The 21,179-nt window shown below is 40.7% G+C and overlaps 1 pseudogene; it reads left to right on the forward strand.

Annotated features, from left to right (window-relative positions):
• The first annotated feature begins 529 nt into the window (after window positions 1–529).
• LOC116879432 lies at window positions 530–907 on the forward strand (annotated as a pseudogene).
• The last annotated feature ends 20,272 nt before the right edge of the window (window positions 908–21,179 follow it).

Consider the following 21,179-nt stretch of genomic DNA (forward strand, 5'->3'; position numbering starts at 1 on the left):
GCAAATTAGTTAGTTTCCCCACACCTCAGTTTTCTCATGAAAACTAAAGTACCTGCACTATAGGCTATAGAAGGAATTAAAGGAGATGATGTATGAAGGCTTCACAACACTATGAGGGCTGAGGCTGTGCCAATTTTTTCCCCATTTGTAGTCCAATGGCTGGCGCAGAGTATGTCCTCAATAAATATTTGTCAGAACTGAATGAGTGAGTAGGCACTTAATAAGCTGTACCTGGTTATCCCTTTGTCCAGGCTGATTCTGGCTGATAGTAAGATACTCTGCTCTGACACAGCCTAAAAAAAATTGCTACATCAAATCCAGGGATAGTGGCATACTAGTCTAATGTACCTGGGGGGTTGCATCATGTCCCATGGGCTAAAAGAGGCTTGTGTGAAACAAAACTTTCAATAGCATTGATTGTACCCATCAAGGAGTTTAATATAGTGCTTCTCAAACCTTAATGTGCCTCCAAATCACCCTGAGATCTTGTTAAAAAGCAGACTCTGTGCCATCTTTCCATGCTGTCATAATGGTGCCTATCAATGTCCTGACTGAGGCTTTCAAGAATATCAACAATGCTGAAGAGAGGCAAACACTAGGTTCTTATTAGGGCATGCTCCAAAGTCATTGTCCGATGTCTAGCTGTAATGCTAAAGCATGGTTACATTGGTGAATTTGAATTCATTGATGATCACAGAACTGGGAAAGTTGTTGTGGACTTCATGAGGTTAAACAAGTGTGCAGTGATCTAGAATATGATATGCGGCTCAGAGATCTAGAAAAATGGCAAAATAAACTGCTCCCATCCCCTCGGTTTGGTTTCATTATACTGATAGTTGGTATCATGGACCATAAAAAGGCAAGACGAAAACACACAGGAGGGAAAATCCTGGGGTTCTTTACCTAGGGATGTAATACATACATGCAAGTGAATGCTTCGATGGGGGAGAAAACAAAGCAGGTTTTGATTCAATAGTTCTAAGTGGAGGTCAGATAAGCTTCCAGCTGAAATGCCTGGCTTCATTTGAGCAGCAGGGGTTAACACAGAGGTCAATAGACTTTTTCTCTAAAGGGCCAGGTGGTAAATATGGTAGCTTTGTGAAATGTATGTTTTCAGCTGCCACTACACTTTACCGGTGCAGCCATAGACAACATGGAAAAAATGAGTGTGGTTGTGTTCCAATAAAACTGTTTTTACAAAGCCAGGGGCAGACTGGATTTGGCCTATGGGCTGTAGTTTGCTATTGCTGGTCTAATATAGTTAAAATTAGTGTATCATTCTTTTTTTTTTTTTTTTTAAGATTTTACTTATTTGACAGAGAGAGAAATCACAATCGCAGAGAGGCAGGCAGAGAGAGAGGGGAAGCAGGCTCCCCACTGAGCAGAGAGCCCTGATGCAGCACTTGATCCCAGGACCCCGAGATCATGACCTGAGCCGAAGGCAGAGGCTTAACCCACTGAGCCACCCAGGTGCCCCAAATCAGTGTATCATTCTTATATTGAACCTCGGTGAGCTTGTCTCCTGAGCTCCCAATAATTCCCCCATACATGATAACTTGCCCTTCCTACAGACCACCTTCCCCCTCCCCACAATCTACATGATTTCAGGAGCAGAGTACCCACTGCCAGGTTCCCACAACAGGACTCTCTGACTCCAGACTCCAGCTGATTGGTTCAAGGTAGGTAGTGGCACAACTCTAAGGGGCACCATTCACACCCTAGTCTAGAAAATGCACCCTTTTGCATAGAAGACAAGGTGACTGGCAACCTCTAGTACTGTGCAACTTAGCTGAACTGCACCCCTGACTGAAGTGGGCTGCTCATAGTCTTTCCTCTAGATTCTGGAATTGAGTCTAGGAGATTCTGTCCTCTGAAAGAGAAGTTATGTAAGTGGAGATGGAACCCCTTTGTTAACCCTGTTGATTGGGATGCACAGAAAGTTAGTAGTGAAAAGGAATGAAGCAGATATTCAGAGAGAAACAATGGTGAGAGCTGGTGAGAGGGTTTCTCGGGTTCTCTGTAGCACTGCAGTCTTTGGCTCTAGGCCCTTTCTGAGCTCCAGATGCATCCTTGCCCTTGGGTTCTATGAAAGGACCCGTACCCTTATATAAATTCATTTTTCTTTTGCTTAAATCCAAAAGAATTCTGTTACATGCAAACAGCAGTCCTAATAGCATTAGCAAACAACAAAGGAGTACTTCAATAGAATTCAAGTTTGGTAGGTTTTTTTTTTTAATCAATATACAGATTATTTCAGGAGCACATAATCTTGTTTCAAACTGGATCTCCCTGACGATAGAGTACGTGAAATTTCATAAATACTAAAGTACCTCTATATTCTAATGATCTACATAGTAATAAATAATTGGGTGGAGATGCCTGGGTGGCTCAGTTGGTTAAGTATCCCACTCTTTTTTTTTTTTTTTTAAGATTTTATTATTTATTTGACGGACAGAGATCACAAGTAGGCAGAGAGGCAGGCAGAGAGAGAAAGGAAGGGAAGCAGGCTCCCTGCTGAGCAGAGAGCCCAATGCTGGGCTCAATCCCAGGACCCTGGGATCATGACCTGAGCCGAAGGTAGAGGCTTTAACCCACTGAGCCACCCAGGTGCCCCTAAGTATCCCACTCTTGATTTCGACTCAGGTCACTATCTCAGGTCGTGAAACTGAGCACTGTGTTGGCTTCAGTGCTGAGGGAGGAGCCTGCTTGAGATTCCCTCTGCCCCTCCCCCAACCCCCACCCTGCTCACATGTGTTCTGTCTCTCATTAAAAAAAAAAGTTTTAAAAAATAATTTTGTCAGTTGTATAGTAATTCTCAAACCCTTGCTCTTCAGTTAAAGTTCAGTGACAGAGAGGGGGGAAAATAAATAAATAAATAAATAAATAACAACCTTGGAGCAGAAAGGGTTTATTGCAAGGTATCAAATGGCTTATAATATTGTTATACGGACTGAAGAAACAGACTCTAGGCTGATCTTCCAGGCACAATTTCTAAGCCACACTGCAGAACTGAGCTGTGGGAGCGGCTGCTGCTCCTGGCAAGAACAGGAAACTACCCGCTAAATCCAGGACTCACCTAGTAGCCACAAGCTCTAGAATCATGCCACTTTCACATCAGGAAGCTACCTGCCAAATGAAGGAGCCATCACCTCTGCTTCCAGGTCTAGACCAAACTGCTTCCCTTTAAACATCAGGACCAGCAAGATAGACACCTCAAACTTTCCCTTTTTTTTCCCTTCTTAACTCAGTTCCTTTTTCAGATCCCAGGTGAATACATTTGATTGAAGAAGCCCTATTCTCATTCAAAACCCTAGCAGCAAAAGAGTCTAGAAAATGTAGTTTTAAGTTTCTCAGTTTTCAGCATTCCCAGAAGACACAATATTTAATAAGACTAGAACAGATGTTGAGTAAGCCAGTCCCCAGATTCAGCCATACCCCTAATTGACCACACAGTTGTAAAACAAAAATTATATTTTTGTGGGGAAAATTTAAACATGAGCAAACAAACAATAACACAGTAGTTCATTGCATTTGTCAGGCTGATGCTAGCATAATTCAGACTTTCCCTATTTTTGCCAGATAGTGTTAGTTATGCATTTATTCCTACTTAGGCATCTGGAGAAGCTTTTAACATCTGAATGATTATGATGAGTAAAGAGATTTATTCATTCATTCATTTATGCAACAAATATGTTTTGAATGCTGCTAAATGCTAGCCATTGCTTCGTGCTGCAGCCACAACAGGGAACAAAGGATATTACATCTTACCAGGTCAAGATTCCCTGTGAAAATTTCCTCCATCCTCTGTGAGGCTGGAAGGATTCAGGAGGTTCTGCTGACAGAGGCAAAGACAAAACAATTGCATTGGTGGATGGCCCTTCAATATTTAGCCTTTTAAACCCAATAGGTGCAAACATTTGGTCAAAGAATGCAATAACAGGTAGGCCAACTTTATTGCCTTAAAAACTGGGTAAAAATCTAGATTTAAGATTAAAAAAAAAAAACCTTCTCTTGACCTAAATTTCACCATTATTTGATGATCCTTAATAATTTTGTCTTGTCTACTTTGCTTTTTTTTTTTTAACATATAATGTTATTTGTTTCAGGGGTACAGGTCTGTGAATCATCAGTCTTACACACTTCACAGCACTCACCATAGCACATACCCTCCCCAGTGTCCATCACCCAGCCACCCTATTCCTCCCACCCCTCACCCCTCCAGCAACCCTCAGTTTGTTTCCTGAGATTAAGAGTCTCTTATGGTCTGTCTCCCTTGTCTGCTTTGCTTTTATGCCAACTAATCTTTGGTAGTATGCTGTGGAACTGCAAATATAATTAATCTTTCCTTGTACTAACATCACTCAGTTAAACACCATCTTTCAAGGGTCAAATATTTATGCTGGCTTGTTTGTATTTTTTACTCCATTGCATGTGGATGAAAAACTCTATAAAGTCAAATGCAGAGAAAAGTCAAAACAAAGTTTCAAACACCTGTAGAATCATGACTGATAAAATGACTGATTGGTGCCAAATTAGAAAGAAAGAAAGAAAGAAAGAAAGAAAGAAAGAAAGAAAGAAAGAAAGAAAGAAAGAAAGAAAGGAAAAGAAGTGCTCATGAATTTGCTGATTCATTCACTAAATAAGTATTTATTGAAAACCTATTATATTAGTTGTCTATTGCTGCATAACAAATTACCCCTGAACTCAGAGGCTTAAAACAATAATAATTCGTTATCTCAATTCTCTCATGAGTTTATAGTCAGATGTCAGCAAAAGCTGCAAGGCTTGACCGGGGTGAGAGGATCCACTTTCAGCATGCCTTCCTCCCCTGGCTGACCAGCTGATATTGGCTGTTAGTGGGAGACCTCTGTTCCTCTGGGCCTTACCACAGAGTTTCTTGAGTGACCTCACAGCAGCACTTGGCTTCCCCTGAACAAGTGATCCAAGAGTAAGAAAGCACCAAGAAGAAGCTATATTCTTTCTATTATGTCAGAAAGTCATGTACCATCACTGCTACCACATTCTGTTAGAAGCAGCTTACACGGTCTGGCCTACATTCAAAAGGAGAATTAGGCTTCCATTTTGGAAAGGGAGAGTGTCAAAGCATTTGTGGACAGATTTTTAAAACCACTATACCAGTTTTGTATAAGTACTGGGGTAAATGCTGGGAGACCATGTGTAAGTCCTCATCCAACTTATAGACAAGAAGAAGAGAGAGGGTTTAATTAAAGGAGTACACAGATAAATGTAAAATTACAACTGTGATAAACTCTGTAAAGGAAAGGCACAGAGTGTGATGAGGGAGATTAATGGAAAGACCTGGAATATATGTGAAGAGTAATATTTTAGTCAAAACCTGAAGAATAAATAAGAGCATTCCAGGCAGAGAGAAGGGATGTGCTCCTGGGGCAAGGACGAACATGGCAGGAGGGAGGATCTAAAATGTGACTGCTGGGTGTGTAGCAAAGAGTGTAATGAAGTGAGAGGAAGCTAGAGAGAGAGGCAGGGACCTACCACAAGTTGAGCTCTGGGTCCAAGTGGCTGTCCCATGTGAACCTAACAGCAGATGCCTTGGGCCACGTTAACCCCCCTCTGCATACTACTTCTAGACCAGATGCATATGAAGCTGCAGAGCCATAGTACCGTATTGTTGCCAAATCACCACAAGAAGGCTCCCAACAATGACTGGTCAGTGTGTGTTTCTTTCAACCAAGAAACTCTCAGGCTGAACCCCATTCAGAGGGGTCACCTTAACTTTCTAATTCCCTTTTCCCACCTGTTTTCTACATCTTCTCAACTGACTCAGCCCTCCTTCCTTGCCTGGCTCCCCAGTCATTCCTTTGTATCTTCTGGACCTTCCATTCTGAAACCTACAAACCCCCTTAGATAGCTACATCTCCAAGCTTTTCTTAGACCAGAACCTCCACCATCTGCCTAAACTGAAGCCTAGTGCTCCCTTGTGAACACCACATCCTCCAAAGCTTTTCCTCCAGCCTAATGTCTACTGAAATTTGGAAGGTGAGGTCAGTGTTCTTCTCACCACCACACAGTTTCTAGACTCTTACTATCTTTCCCTCTTTTTTTTTTTTTAAGATTTTATTTATTTATTTGAGAGAGAGAGAGAGAGAGCTAGAGATGGCATGAATGGTGGGGAAGAGCAAAGAGAGAGAGAAGCAGACTCCCTGCTGAGCAGGGAGCCAACATGGGGCTCAATCCCAGGATCCTGGGACCATGACCTGAGCCACCCACAGGCCCCTATCTTTCCGTCTTGTGAAAGAAAAAATTTTGTGCCTTTGCGGTTTCTCCCTATCCAACTATAACACTTTCCTTTCTTGCCCACAAAACTACCATTTTTCAGCCTCTTGCTCATGACCTGTCATTCTCTGAAGACTCTGGCATGTGGCTCAAGGCTTCCTCTCCTTTACAACTCCTATCACCTTCTGGGTGGTACCAGTACCCACATAGTGAAGCCATCCACTATTCTTGGCTCTCAGTTTCCTTGACTTCCTCAGAGTCAGCGACAATATTCTTCATTCCATTGCAGCCTCCCATATTCCCGGTCACATAGAGAACTTGTCATCATCAGAATCTAACCACCTCCTAAATGATTTGTTCAAACATCTCATTCTTCAGAGGGCAAACATCACAATGCCCTCTTGTTCTAACTCATTTATTTAAGAATCTCCAAGGAAGCCATTCTTCGCTTTATTAGGACTTCCAACTAATTAGTTTTGCCCATTCTGTCCACCATCACCCTCCTGTGTTCCCTTCTTGCCTTAAAGATGATCCATCTTGGGGCACCTGGGTGGCTTAGCTGTTGAGCGTCTGCCTTCGTCTCCCCAGGGTCTGGGGATCAAGCCCTGTGTCAGGCTCACTGCTCAGCAGGAGACCGGCCTCTCCCTCTCCCACTCCCACTCCCCCTGCTTGTGTTCCTTCTCTCCCTGTGTCTCTCTCTGTCAAATAAATAAAGAAAATCTTAAAAAAAAAAAAAAAAAAGATGATCCATCTTTGTCATCATTCTCTTGCAAGTACCTTTGACCTCTCTGCCACTTTTTCTTGGCTAGAAGATAGTATATCCTCATGGGCTCTGGGACCTGGTATCTTCCTCTTTTGCCTTCTCTGAAAGCTCACTCTTGCCTTTATCCCCGTCCCTCACTCCCACCTCATTTTTCCTCATGCCCACTCCATCTCTTTTACTTCTCCCTCTATGGCAGAGACTGCTAGATGTTCACCAAACCCATTTCCTCTTATTCCCGAGCACACAACTAAACTAAATTTCTCAGCTTCCCTGACACTTAGGTATGTAGTGTGGATCCATGTGCCTGATATTATCTATGCCATTGTTATCTGTGCTAAAGTGATATGTGCTACTACTAGGCCAGACACATAAAGACATCCCACAAATATTATCTGTGTTCTTCCCCTTTCATTGCTTGATGCAGACAAGCTTGGAGCCGTAGAAAACTTGTTGAAGATCCATGAGGCACAAGATGGAGGAAGTCTAGGTCCTGAAGTGCCATTTAAAGGAGACCTAACGGCTTTAGATTTTAAGTTATGAAGACATAAACTTCTACCATGTTTAAGTCATTATGAATAATTGGGATGGTTTATACAGCAAATACTTTATCTTAATTAATAAATATTTTACTGGATTATTTCCGGCAAACACTCAAACATGGGCTCAGCACTCAAACATGGGCTAGGATTTTTCACATAGAATAGGAAATCCCTCCCTTAATCTAACCCTCTTACAGCTACCACCCCCACTGCTTCCTCAAAATTTTTCTCACCAAGATCACAATAAGCTCCATATTGCTAAATTCAATGGACAGAGGTGTTTGGGTGGCTCAGTGGGTTAAGCTTCTGCCTTCGGCTCAGGTCATGATCTCAGGGTCATGGGATCGAGCCCCACACTGGGCTCTCTGCCCAGCAGGGAGCCTGCTTTCCCCTCTCTCTCTGCCTGCCTCTCTGCCTACTTGTGATCTCTGTCTGTCAAATAAATAAATAAAATCTTTTTAAAAATAAATAAATAAATTCAATGGACACTTTTCAGTGGCCGTCTTAGATCTTTCAGCAGCACCTGACTCGACTGATCATTCTCTCCTTCTTGAAACATTTTTTCCTAATTCTGTGACAACACACTCTTCTGGTTGATCTCCTACCAACACATCTACTCTTCTTTCTTCTTTGCTGGCTCCTTTTTCTTGACCCAAATATTTTTATTGCACTTCTCTTCTCACTCAAACTTTTTTCCCTATACAATCCCATCCACATCCGTACGTTTAATAACTAGCTATGTATCGATAAGTCAGATTTTTGTCTCCAACCTAAACCTCTCTTCTGAGTTCTGAATATTCTTTCTCATTTCATGACATTAAACAGAGAACCAAACAGCCAGGCCCAGAAACATGAGAGTGAATGTTGGTGTGTCCAAATTAAATAGGAGGGACAGATGGGACTAGGAGTGGAGAGGATGAAGAATCTGGAGAGTACACTTTTATAGCCCTTAGAGTACACAGCCTGGATGGATCACTCTAAAGGACTAATGAAACAGAGACACGGTAACAGTTATTTTATTGCATCCTTTGCCTACAATGTCCTTCCTCTAACTCAAAGAATTGATTCAGGCTGTAGGTCAGACTTGCAAATTTCCAAGAAATATTTAAATAATAGAGAATGTGGTTTTTTTAACTAGACATTTGGGGAAATTTTTCAAACATTTGAATTTCTTTTTTGTTGGGTTAGGCTCATACACTTGTATTGTGTATTATTTTATTTGTTCAAGATTACTGTACTTTGTATATCATTTTTTAAAACATCTTAAGTTCAGAATGTAAATTACAAAATCACCAATTTAAATTTTTTAAAATTATTTTAAAATATTAAGGGGCACCTGGGTGGCTCAGTCATTAAGCGTCTGCCTTTGACACGGGTCATAATCTCAGGGTCCTGGGATCGAGCCCTGCCTTGGGCTCCCTGCTCAGCGGGAAGCCTGCTTTTCCCTCTCCCGCTCCTCCTGCCTGTGTTCCCTCTTTTGCTGTCTCTCTGTTAAATAAATAAACAAAATCTTTAAAAATAAAATAAAATATCTAAAAATGGAGCCAATAAGCCACAGAACCTTAAGAACAAAGTATTGTTTGCCAGTTAGTAAAACCAGGAGAAACTCACAAATAAAAGGGGCCCCTGGGTGGTTTAGTCAGTTAAGTGTCTGCCTTTCAGTCAGGCCAGGATCCCAGAGTCCTGGGATTGAGCCTAACATTGGGCTCCCTGCTCAGCAGGGAGTCTGCTTCTCCCTCTCCCTCTGCTCCTCCCCTGCTCATGCTTGCTCTCTCTCAAATAAAAAAATAAATACATACATAAAGTCTTAAAAAAAAAAAAAAACTCGGGGCGCCTGGGTGGCTCAGTGGGTTAATCCGCTGCCTTCCGCTCAGGTCATGGTCCCAGGGTCCTGGGATCGAGTCCCGCATCCGGCTCTCTGCGCAGCAGGGAGCCTGCTTCCCTCTCTCTCTCTCTGCCTGCCTCTGTCTACTGTGATATCTCTCTGTCAAATAAATAAATAAAATCTTTAAAAAAAAAACAACTCAAAAATAAAAGATGGTGTCAACTTAGCAAAATAAATGTGATTCAACTATCACACTGAGTCCCCCGTTCTACTGGAGTTACTCTGTAATATCCAAATACAACTTACTCAAACTACTGTCCCACAGAATGTAGAAATTTGTTCCCTCCCAGTGTTTTATATATCCTTTGGGAAGGACTCATGTTTTCCTTCTCACTGATTCTCCTGTTCTCCAGCTCATGAAGACTTCCTTTGCCCAAGGTTCTTCCTTGGACCTAGCCTTCCCATCTTTTCATTTCTTCTCTTCACTGTTCTACTCTCTCCAAACTTCCCAGGCCTATTCCCCCAGATTCCCCAAAACTCCAAATTCTTCTCACTTCTTGCTTTCTTTGGCAGAGCAGTTCTGCTCTCTCCAGTTCTCCTCTCCTCCAGGCATTTCTGGGCCCTCCCAAATCTCACACATTGTTTTCCTCAACAAATAAGAACCTGTACTATGGATACTATTCCTGTCCTGAAAGTGAAAATGAGCCATGATTTTTTTTTTTAAGAGCAATTTTTCCCATACACAGAGAATATTGTTCTTTTAACATCGACATTTGCCTCTCCTGTGTACCTCAGTATATTTCATTCCCTCTGCCGGGAACACACCCTCACACCCTCCCCCAATCCTCCTCATGGCCCACGCATCCTATGCAACTTCAAATCTCACTCAGGCATCATATGTCCTGCAGCTGGTATGTGATTGCTGACTGAATAAATACATTAATTATGTCTTCTCAACTCTCAAATACAAAGGGCATTCGTTTCTGGAAAAGATCTTCAGGAAAAATAGAGCAAAATTTACTCAGATTTAATCTAATGGGACTTATATTCTAAGCAATCATTGCCACCAGTTTTTGCTTTTTTCTGCTTTGTCTCTAAAAATTTTATGGGTTGCTCCAAGTTGAAGATTAGCCAAGACTGGAACATGCTTTTCTTTCCTTCCTCCTTCCTCACATTCATTTACTCCTTTAATTGGTGTATTTCCAGAATGGAGTATGCTGCTTGTCATAAATCCAGCCGCTGTCCTGTGGTCTGTGCGACATTTTTTTAAGACCTTTCTGGCATATTGTCATTTGGTTAACATTTGTAGGTTTGCATTTCTGCTTCTGCAAGTGGAATAGCTCCAACAGGGGCTATTGGCTAACACAATGCTTTCAGTTTCTTAAACATCCTTGTCTAGATTGTTTAGAAAAGGGCTGCTTTTACAATGTAAGTAAGAAGCAGATTAGAGAAAGGAATGCACACATTCATTCAGATTCATTCTTAAGGTGGGACAGATAATACAATATGGCAGCGATACAGCAAAGCAAATGTTTCATCAGGCTCCGTCTCCTACAGAATGTCATATCAATAAGCTGTAATATATTGGGTGTTCTGTTGTTCCCCTTTCAATATGGTATAAATGGAAAAGATATCCATTTTCAATAAGTTTATTATTTCTTGTTCCTGAAAACATTCTATCTGTCCCACAAGACACAGAGATTCTTGCCTTTTTTCTTACACATATTTTATTATCTAGTCATAATCCGACTCTAAAAGAGGCTTATTCAAACTGGACTGTTGAGCAAACAGGAGAATAATACAAGGTATGATTACTGCATGGGCTTTGGAATCAGCCAATGCCTCTGCATACTGGCTGTGTAATTTTGGATGAGTCATTTTAATTCCCTGAACTCTAGGATGCTATATCATGAAATGGAGGGACAGCATATTAACTACTTCAGTGAATGACTAAGAATCAAATGGGATTGAACTTGTGACGTAGCAAGGAGAGAGCCTGAAATACAGCAAGCACTTAAACAGGAGTTACTACTACTACTGCGGCTGTTGTCATCGTCGTTGTCGTCGTTGTTGTCATCGTTGTTGTTGTTGTTGTTGTTGAGCCCTGTCAGGCAATTTTATTAACTGTATGATATTTTTTCCAGTTTTATTGAGAAATAATTGACCTACATCACTGTGTAAGTTTAGGGCATACAGCAAGATAGTTTGATTTATGTATATTGTGAAATGATTACCACAGTAGGTTCAGCTAACCTCTATCTTCTCATATTATTGTGGTACTTTTAGAATCTGAAAAATTCTCCTATTCCCCTCAAGGTTCTTTGTCAGTTTTGCTCAGTGGTGTCCCAGAAAAATGTGTAAGCAGTAAATAGGCTACTTTCATACATGACTTGTTCATAAAATCTTGTATGAAAGTCAAATGTATGAAAATTTAACTACATTTATCAAGCAGGGAAAGAGATCTATTCTCAATAATCAAATACATATGGAGACATATATGTTTATATGTATATGTAAATATACATATATATGTATAAATATATATAATCTCTAATTATATCTCTGATTATATATTTCCAGCATTTTAAAACTATTCTTTCGGGCACCTGGGTGGCTCAGTTGGTTAAGCAACTGCCTTTGGCTCAGGTCATGATCCTGGAGTCCTGGGGTCGAGTCCCACATCAGGATCCCTCCTGGCTGGGAGTCTGTTTCCCCGTCTGACCTGCTCCCTCTCATGCTCTCTCTCTCTCAAATAAATAAATAATCTTTAAAGAAAACTATTCTTTAATTTTTTTCCCTTTAAAATCAACACAATATGAACTGAGTTAATACTATCCAAATGAAAATAAAAAGTCAGGACTTTCAGGTTAACCAAATGGTAGCTGCAATATGTTTATAAGACATATACATTTGACAACCACTGTCAGCAATTTCACCTTTCCATTTTTCATTTACTTATGTAAAATATCAGTAAAATGCACAAAAAATTCAAAGTTGGACTCATAGCGCTATACCCACAAAGACGGCAAAATCAAACTGTTGTTTGATACATGTAACATGTAATAGAGCAAAAATGTTCACTTATCTGCAGATGTGCAAACATTCAAAATGTTTTATTTAGCAATATCAGTATAATATACAGAAGTATAGCCTGCAGGTAGGTCAAGAACTACCCTTCTGCTCTTTTGGCAATTTTTCTAAAGTTAATGTCACTAATAGTTTTTGAAACAATTATTCATCTTAGGATGTTAATGGGCAACACTTTTTAATGATGGTGGTGTAAAGGAGCAGAGGAAACTTCTGGGCAGAAAATGCTAGCAAGAGCAAGAACATCATGTTCATAGACATGAAGGATTCTTTTTTTTTTTCCTTTAAGATTTTATTCAATTATTTGATAGAGAGATAGAGAGCACAAGCAGAGGGATGGGAGAAGCAGACTCTCCACAGAGCAGGGAACCTGATGCAGGACTCAATCCCAGAATCACGACCCTAGCTCAAGGCAGTTACTTAACCAACTGAGCCTCCCAGGTGCCCCCCCCCCATGAAGGATTCTTGATGTGTGCAGTCAGCACTAATACATGAGGCCTATAACCGTTCAAATATAAATTGGAAATATATATTTCATGTGCCAGTATTTGCAAATCCTTGTTTTGACTGGGTTGGGTTTTTTTTTTTTTCTCTTTCTCAGAAAAACTTTCAGTTTGGAAATGTTTTTATACCAGAATTTCCCTAAACTTCACCAACCTATAGGTACAAATTAGGTTACATTAACAAATATAACCCACATTGTATGGCTCAGTCTCACATATAAGTCCATGAGCAGCTAGACTGACGGATAACCTGGAAGACTGGGTTACCTATGAACTTGCTGGTTTATTAAATGGTTACAATGGGAACAAAAGTGGCAGCAGAAAACTGAGTATGATGGCAGAAGCATGGGCATTGCCACCTGAGGGGTTAGGGGAAGTTTAAGCTTAAGGTTATGTTGGAACAATGCAGAAAGACAATTTCCTGCAGCTAGTCTTTTGTGATACCCAGATCCTAATGGTTCAGACAACCCAACTTTAACAAACGTTCAGCCTAACCAATTGCAACAAGGCACCACAAACTCTTCCCCCAGTACGTACCATCTCTTCTTCTCCCTACTCACCCAGTTCTCCCCAATAATACTAAGTTACATATTAAAGAACATAATAAGGAAAATACCAAGTCAGAAACCCAAACCATAACCAGCATCAACTTTAAACAACCCAGAAACAACCTACAACAGTGTGGTGCCCATCGCTGGTTGGGAGACTTCCCACACACAAGCTTCTGGCACAGAAGATCATGTCCCAACAATAACCACTTCTAGCCTTGAGGGAGTCTCAAATATGCTCTACTCATTACCACTGCTCCATGGAACTAGAACCCTCCTGTGCAGAAGCTTTTTTTTTTAAGTTTTTATTTATTTATTTGACAGAGAGAGAGAGAGAGATCACAAGAAGGCAGGAGGGGGTGGAAGGGAAGCAGTTTCCCTCCTGAGCAGAGAGCCCAATGCAGGGCTCGATCCCAGGACCCTGAGACCATGACCCAAGATGAAGGCAGAGGCTTAACCCACTGAGCCACCCAGGAGCCCCATGCAGAAGCATTTTTCACTTGAGAATAATACCTCCGAACTCTTAAAGCTAAAAATCAACGACATGGGAAGCAAAAATGCTGTGAGTGGGTTATTGGGTATAAGAGTGAAAGGGACCATTCTACTTGCATACTTTGATTGCTAGACCCATGTATTCTGGCTCTGGGGGAGAAAGTACCATATAATTATCTCTGATTTAGAACATATACTACATCCTGTAAGACAGAACCCATTGTTTCAGAGTGTTGTCTCCCAACTGGTATCAAAACCAAATCTTTAGTAATCCATTCTATGTTTTTATTAGACTATCTACTTCTAGGTAATGGCATATGTAGTAAGGCCAGTTAATTTCTTGGGCATGAGTCTACTGCTTGTGGACAGAATACCATGACAGTGAGTAAAGCATTCTTGCGAAAGCTAACAGATGGTGGAGCTGACAGAATATTTCAGGTAGGGTTGGAAAATCATACCATATGTTTATTCTCCTGAGGATGAATTTATGACCTCTCCATGATGGAAGAGATATCACATATTCAGCCTGCCATCAGATGGCTGGCTTTTCTCCCTAGGGAAAGCTGCCACACTGGGGATTCAGTGCTGACATGATGTTAGCCGATTAGCTACTCGGAAGTAGCAATATGTCAAGTCAACTTCCTTAAGGGGAAGTTCATATTTTTGAGCCCATGAAGATATTTCATCTCTAACATCATAGCCACGTTATCTATGAGTTCATTAAACAAGCGCTGGGGTAAATAATGAAAAGTCATAGATTTGTTCCAAAATCCTAGAGGTCTATTCTATGATTCTCCTATTGGGGCTTACTAAATGTTTTATTCACCATCATTATTTGCTGGAGACCTCCAAGGATCATTGGATCTGCTGGATCATGGGACCAAATAGAAAAGCATCTTATTCTATGGTCTGGACATGTTGCAGAGCCTTTTATTGCTCTGTTCCCCATTTTAAAATGTCAGCCTTCCTGAGTGGCCCAGTTGGTTAAGCAACTGCCTTCGGCTCAGGTCATGATCCCAGAATCCCGGGATCAAGTCCGGCATCGGTCTCCCAGATCCACAGGGAGTCTGCTTCTCCCCCTGACCTTCTCCCCTCTCATGCTCTCTCTCACTGTCTCTCTCTCAAATAAGTAAATAAAATCTTTAAAATAAAATAAAATGGCAGCCTTATGGGTGACTCCTTAGATGATTCCAGTTCAAAATATGTTGTATATTACCTCCAAAATCCAAAAAGGCCTACAAATCACTGCGATTCTTCTGTCATGGTAGAATAGGCATCAACTTTTCTGTCACCTTGGAAAGGTGACATGTTGATACCTCAACATGTTTCAGTCTACTGGATTCAGTCTTTCTGGATTCCCAGAAAGTTCACTGAGGTGGCAGACCATATGGTTTTTCCCACAATTCATGTTTATATATATCTTATAAGGCTTCTAAATTAACTGCTAGTTTCTGATCATCAGATCTAATCAACATAATGTCATCAATGTAATGGACAGTGTGATGGTTTATGGAATATGAAGACAATCAAGATCTCTGTTGACTAAAATATGGCAGAGATTGAGAACTGCCATAGCACTGAGACAGACAGTAAATGTGTACTTTTGACATTGCCAAGTAAAAGTAAACCACTTAAGGACACCGGGATGGCTCAGTCAGTGGAGCACGTGACTCTTGATCTCAGGGTCATGAGTTCGAGCCCCTTGCTGAATGTAGAGATCACTTAAAAATAAAAACTTATTGGGGCGCCTGGGTCGCTCAGTGGGTTGAGCCTCTGCCTTCAGCTCAAGTCATGATCTCAGGGTCCTGGGATCGAGTCCCACATCGGGCTCTCTGCTCGGCGGGGAACCTGCTTCCCCCTTCTCTCTCTGCCTGCCTCTCTGCCTGCTTGTGATCTCTCTCTCTCTGTCAAATAAATAAATAAAACCTTTTAAAGAAAATTTAAAAAATAAAAAAAAATAAAAATTTATCAAACTCAACACCCAAAGAGCAAGTAATCCAATTAAGAAATGGGCAGAAGACATGAACAGAAATTTCTCCAAGAAAACATCCAAATGACCAACATACACATGAAAAAGTACTCCTCATCACTCGGCATCAGGGAAATACAAATCAAAACCACAGTGAGATACCACCTCACACCAGTCAGAATGGCTAAAATTAACAAATCAGGAAACAACAGATGTTGGTGAGGATGTGGAGAAAGGGGAATCCTCCTACACTGTTGGTGGGAATGCAAGCTGATGGGAGGTTCCTTAAAAAGTTGAAAATAGAGTTACCCTAAAATACAGCAATTGCACTACTAAATACTGGGTATTTACCCTAAAGATACAAATGTAGTTATCCAAAGGGGCACATGCACCCTGAATGTTTATGGCAGCAATGTCTACAATAGCCAAACTATGGAAAGAGCCTAGATGTCCATCAACAGATAAATGGATAAATGGATAAATGGATAAAGAAGATGTGAGGTATATATATATATATATATATATATGTGTGTGTGTGGTATATATGTGTGTGTGTGTGTATACATACACACACACAAATGGAATACTATGCAGCCTTCAAAAGAAACGAAATCTTGCCATTTGCAACAACATGGATGAAACTAGAGGGTGTTATGCTAAGCAAAATAAGTCAATCAGAGAAAGACAATTATCATATGATCTCTCTGATATGAGGAATTTGAGATGCAGGACGGGGAGTTGTGGGGGGTAGGGAAGGAAAAAAATGAAACAAGATGGGATTGGGAGGGAGACAAACCATAAGAGACTCTTAATCTCACAAAACAGACTGAGGGTTGCTGGGGGGTGGGGGGTAGGGATAGGGTGGCTGGGTTATAGACATTGGGGAGAGTATGTGCTATGGTGAGTGCTGTGAATTGTGTAAGACTGAAAATTCACAGGCCTGTACCCTTGAAACAAATAATACTTTATATGATAATAAAAAATAAAAATTAAAAAAGTAAACTGCTTATAGTTGTTCTTACAACTTGGTATGGAGAAGAAAACATTAGTCACATAACAAGTGCTAGGGGTTCTTGATTTGTTCCAATAAAGAAACTCTTTTATAGGGTGCCTGGGTGGCTCAGTGGATTAAAGCCTCTGCCTTCGGCTCAGGTGGTGATTTCAGGATCCTGGGATCAAGCCCCGCATCGGGCTCTCTGGTCAGCAGGGAGCCTGCTCCCCCCTCTCTCTCTGCCTGCCTTTCTGCCTGTTTGTGATATCTATCTCTGTCAAATAAATAAATAAAAATCTTAAAAAAAAATCTTTTATAAAAGGAGCTACAATTGAAGTCACACCCTAATTAAGTTTATTGAAATCTACAATCATTCTCCAATCATTCTCCAATCATTCTACTTTTGCCCAGACCAAACAAGTGAATTACATGAGATATGCTAGATATTATAGTATTTAATGTTACACTAATATCTGCATTTCCCCCCAGAAATGCACCATTGGTTCTGGTTTACTGTCTTGGTAGGAAGATGTTCCAGGGCCTTCCACCTAGCTATTTCTACTGTAATGACCTTATCCCATGGATTAGAAAGCCAATGTAGTAATTTTCCCTCTGGCCAACCATGTCTATTACAATTATTTCTTCAGGAACTAGAGAAATAACTACAGGGTAGAACCATTGACCAACTGGTCCCATACTTTAGTGGGCTACAATGGCATTTTGGGCTCCCAGGAATTAACATCAATTCAAAGGCGTTGTCTAATCATCTGCCAAAGTTCTGAGTATTTCCTTTTCTCCTGTGCTGTCACTCTAGTAAATGACATCAGGTTATCTTTAGAAAAGGCTCAAGAGGAAGATTTATATTATATGCTTGTGACAACACTGTATGATTCTTCTGCAAAGAGACCCAGCCTCCCCTTCAATCAAGAAGCAAACAAAAACCCACTTTCTGTCTCTATGGATTTGCCTAATCTGAAAATTTCTTATAAATGGAATCATATAATATATGACCTTCATGTCTGGCTTTTTTCAGTTAGCATAATGTTCTCAAGGTTCATCCAAACTGTAGCATGTATCGGTACTTCATTTTTAAGATTTATTTATTTATTTTAGAGAGAGAGGGAGAGTGTGTGAGTAGGGTGAGGAGCAGAGGGAGATAATCTTACTTCCAACTGAGCATAGAGCCCATCACAGGTCTTGATCTCACAAAACCCATGAGATCATGACATGAGTCAAAACTAAGAGTCAGACGCTTAACTGAGACACTCTGGAGCCCCAATACTTCATTTGTTTTAATGGCTGAATAATATTCTATTGTATTAATAATGTCAAATTTTGTTTATTCACTTATCAGTTCATGGATATTTGGGTTGCTTCCACTTTTTGGAAATAATACTCATAGTATTACTATGAGTAATACTGCTATGAACATTCATGTACAAGTTTTGGTGTAAATATTAAGTTTTCATTTCTCTTGAGCACATACCTGTGAGTGGCATTGCTGGGTCATATGGTAACTCTGTTTATTTTTTTTTATGTACTTCCAAACTGTTTTCCACAGCAGTTGCACCATTTTATGTTCTCACCAGCAATGTATGAAGATTCTAATTTCTCCATACCCTTACCTATAGTTATTTTCCACTTAAAAATAGTATTATAGCCATTTTGTTGGTACAAAGAGGTATCCTTCTGTGATTTTGATTTGCAGTTCCCTAATGACAAATGATATTATGTATCTTTGGAGAAATATCTATTCACATCTTTTGCCCATATAAAAAAAATTGAGTTATTTGTCTTTTTATTGTTGACTTAAAAGAGTTCTTATTTATTCTAGATATTATATACTTATTAGATATATTATTCAAAAATATTTTCTCCATTCAGTGGGTTATCTCTTCACTGTTTTGATAAAGTCATTTGAATCACAGGAGTTTTTACTTTTAATAAAGTCCAATGTATCTTTCTTTCTTTTGTTGCTTGGGCTCTTGGTGTCATATCCAATAAATCATTGTCTCATCTAACATCAAGATGACTTATGTTTTCTTCTAAGAGTTTTATAGTTTTGGTTCTTACATTTAGACCTTTGATCCACTTTGAATTAATCTTTTTATATGGTGAGCTAGGGGTCCAAATTAATTACTTTGTATATTGATACTCCATTGGCCCAACATCATTTGTTGAAAAGACTACATTTTCCCCACTGAATGGTCTTGACATTCTTAACAAAAATCAATTGACCATAGGTATATGGATTTATTTCTGGACTCTCAGTTCTATCCCACTGATCTATATAGGTCTATCCTAGTACTTTGTTTGCTTACCAGTTGATTACTGTGATTAAGAGAGCTCTGGGGTCAGAAATGCTGAATTCAAATCCTGGTGCCACTATTTACTTACTGTACAAGTCTAAGCAATTACTTAATTTCTCAGAGCCACAGTTTTCACATGTATAAATGGAGATAATAAGAGGACCTATTACACAGGAAGGCCTGTTAATAATAACTGGGTGCATAAAGCACTGAGTATCTAGAATATAGTAAGTGCTCTATAAATATTACTATCATTTTACTATATAGTATGTGTCAGGCAGGAGCAGGCAAAAAGAGCCACCATTTATCTAGAAATATCGAAGGGAGTTAGGTAATGGGTGTGGTACTTCAGCTTGCTCAGATTGAGCACCTGGTACATGTAATAAACTATAAAAGATACCAAAATGAGCAAGGTATAGCTTAAGCCTCTTCCTATCTTTGCTGAAATTGTTGATGGCTTAACATAAAGTATGTTCAAAACAGGGAACCCAGAGTCTGCTACATCTAGGTGAGATGATTCATGAAGATAAGTGATTTCTACAGTTTCTAGGCTACACCAAGGCTGACACTCAAAATGGCCTCAGGCTGCTTAACATTGGTCAGTCCAGTCATGTCATACACGGGCAGCTCCAGCGACAAGGTAGGCATCTTAGGCTGGATTCCCTCAGGAGGTATAGCCTAATCTTCACATGCAAGAAGTTTAAGAGGTAATCTTGGTGACCAAAGTCAGGGACAAGGGAGAGGGAAACACAAAAGAAGGGAAAATTAATTCAAGAGTGAATGCCTGAGATGTTGCACCTGGGTGCCTCAGTCAGTTGAACGTCTCTCTTTTTTTTTAAATATTTTTATTTATTTATTTGACAGACAGAGATCACAAGTAGGCAGAGAGGCAGGCAGAGAGAGAGAAGGGGAAGCAGGCTCCCTGGCGAGCAGAGAGCCCCATGTGGGGCTCGATCCCAGGACCCGAGATCATGACCCAAGCCGAAGATAGAGGCTTTAACCCACTGAGCCACCCAGGCACCCCAATTAAACGTCTCTTGATTTTGGCTTAGGTCATGATCTCAAAGTGGTGAGATTGACCCCGCATCAGCCTCCACGCTGGGCATGGAGCCTGCTTGAGATTCTGTCTTTCCGGGGTGCCTGGTTGGCTCAGTGGATTAAAGCCTCTGCCTTCAGCTCAGGTCATGATCTCAGGGTCCTGGGATCGAGCCCCCCATCAGGCTCTTGGCTCAATGGGGAGCCTGCTTCCCCCTCTCTCTCTGCCTGCCTCTCTGCCTACTTGTGATCTGTCAAATAAATAAATAAAATCTTTCTTAAAAAAAGATTCTCTCTTGGGCGCCTGGGTGGCTCAGTGGGTTGAGCCGCTGCCTTCGGCTCGGGTCGTGATCTCAGGGTCCTGGGATCGAGTCCCACATCGGGCTCTCTGCTCGGCGGGGAGCCTGCTTCCTCCTCTCCCTCTGCCTGCCTCTCTGCCTACTTGTGATCTCTCTCTCTGTCAAATAAATAAATAAATAGATAGATAAATAAATAAATAAATAAATATTCTCTCTTTCCCTCTCCCCTCTCTTTGTCCCTCTCCCCCTGCCCCTGACCACTCTTGCATGCTCATTCTCTCCCTAAATTAAAAAAAAAAAAAAAAAGTGCATGCCTGAGTTGATCATAGCTGTGGAAACTGGGGATTGATCTTATTGAAACCTTCTGAGGAGATGTAGAAAACCACCTCAAAAGAGTCTGCCCATCGGCCATAAGAGAGGAGAATTTATCCTTCAACTCCCATCTCCTTTTGGTCAGGATTGTCTCATGACGTGTTAAACCCTCACACTTCCTAAGAGCACCAGTATGAATGCAGTTGGCTCTTACAGAAGCCCTGAGACAGAAAGTGAGAGATGTGAAGAGAT

The sequence above is a fragment of the Lontra canadensis genome, unplaced genomic scaffold (genome assembly GCF_010015895.1).
Source record: "Lontra canadensis isolate GAN:19392208 unplaced genomic scaffold, GSC_riverotter_1.0 scaffold60, whole genome shotgun sequence".
NCBI lineage: Eukaryota > Metazoa > Chordata > Mammalia > Carnivora > Mustelidae > Lontra > Lontra canadensis.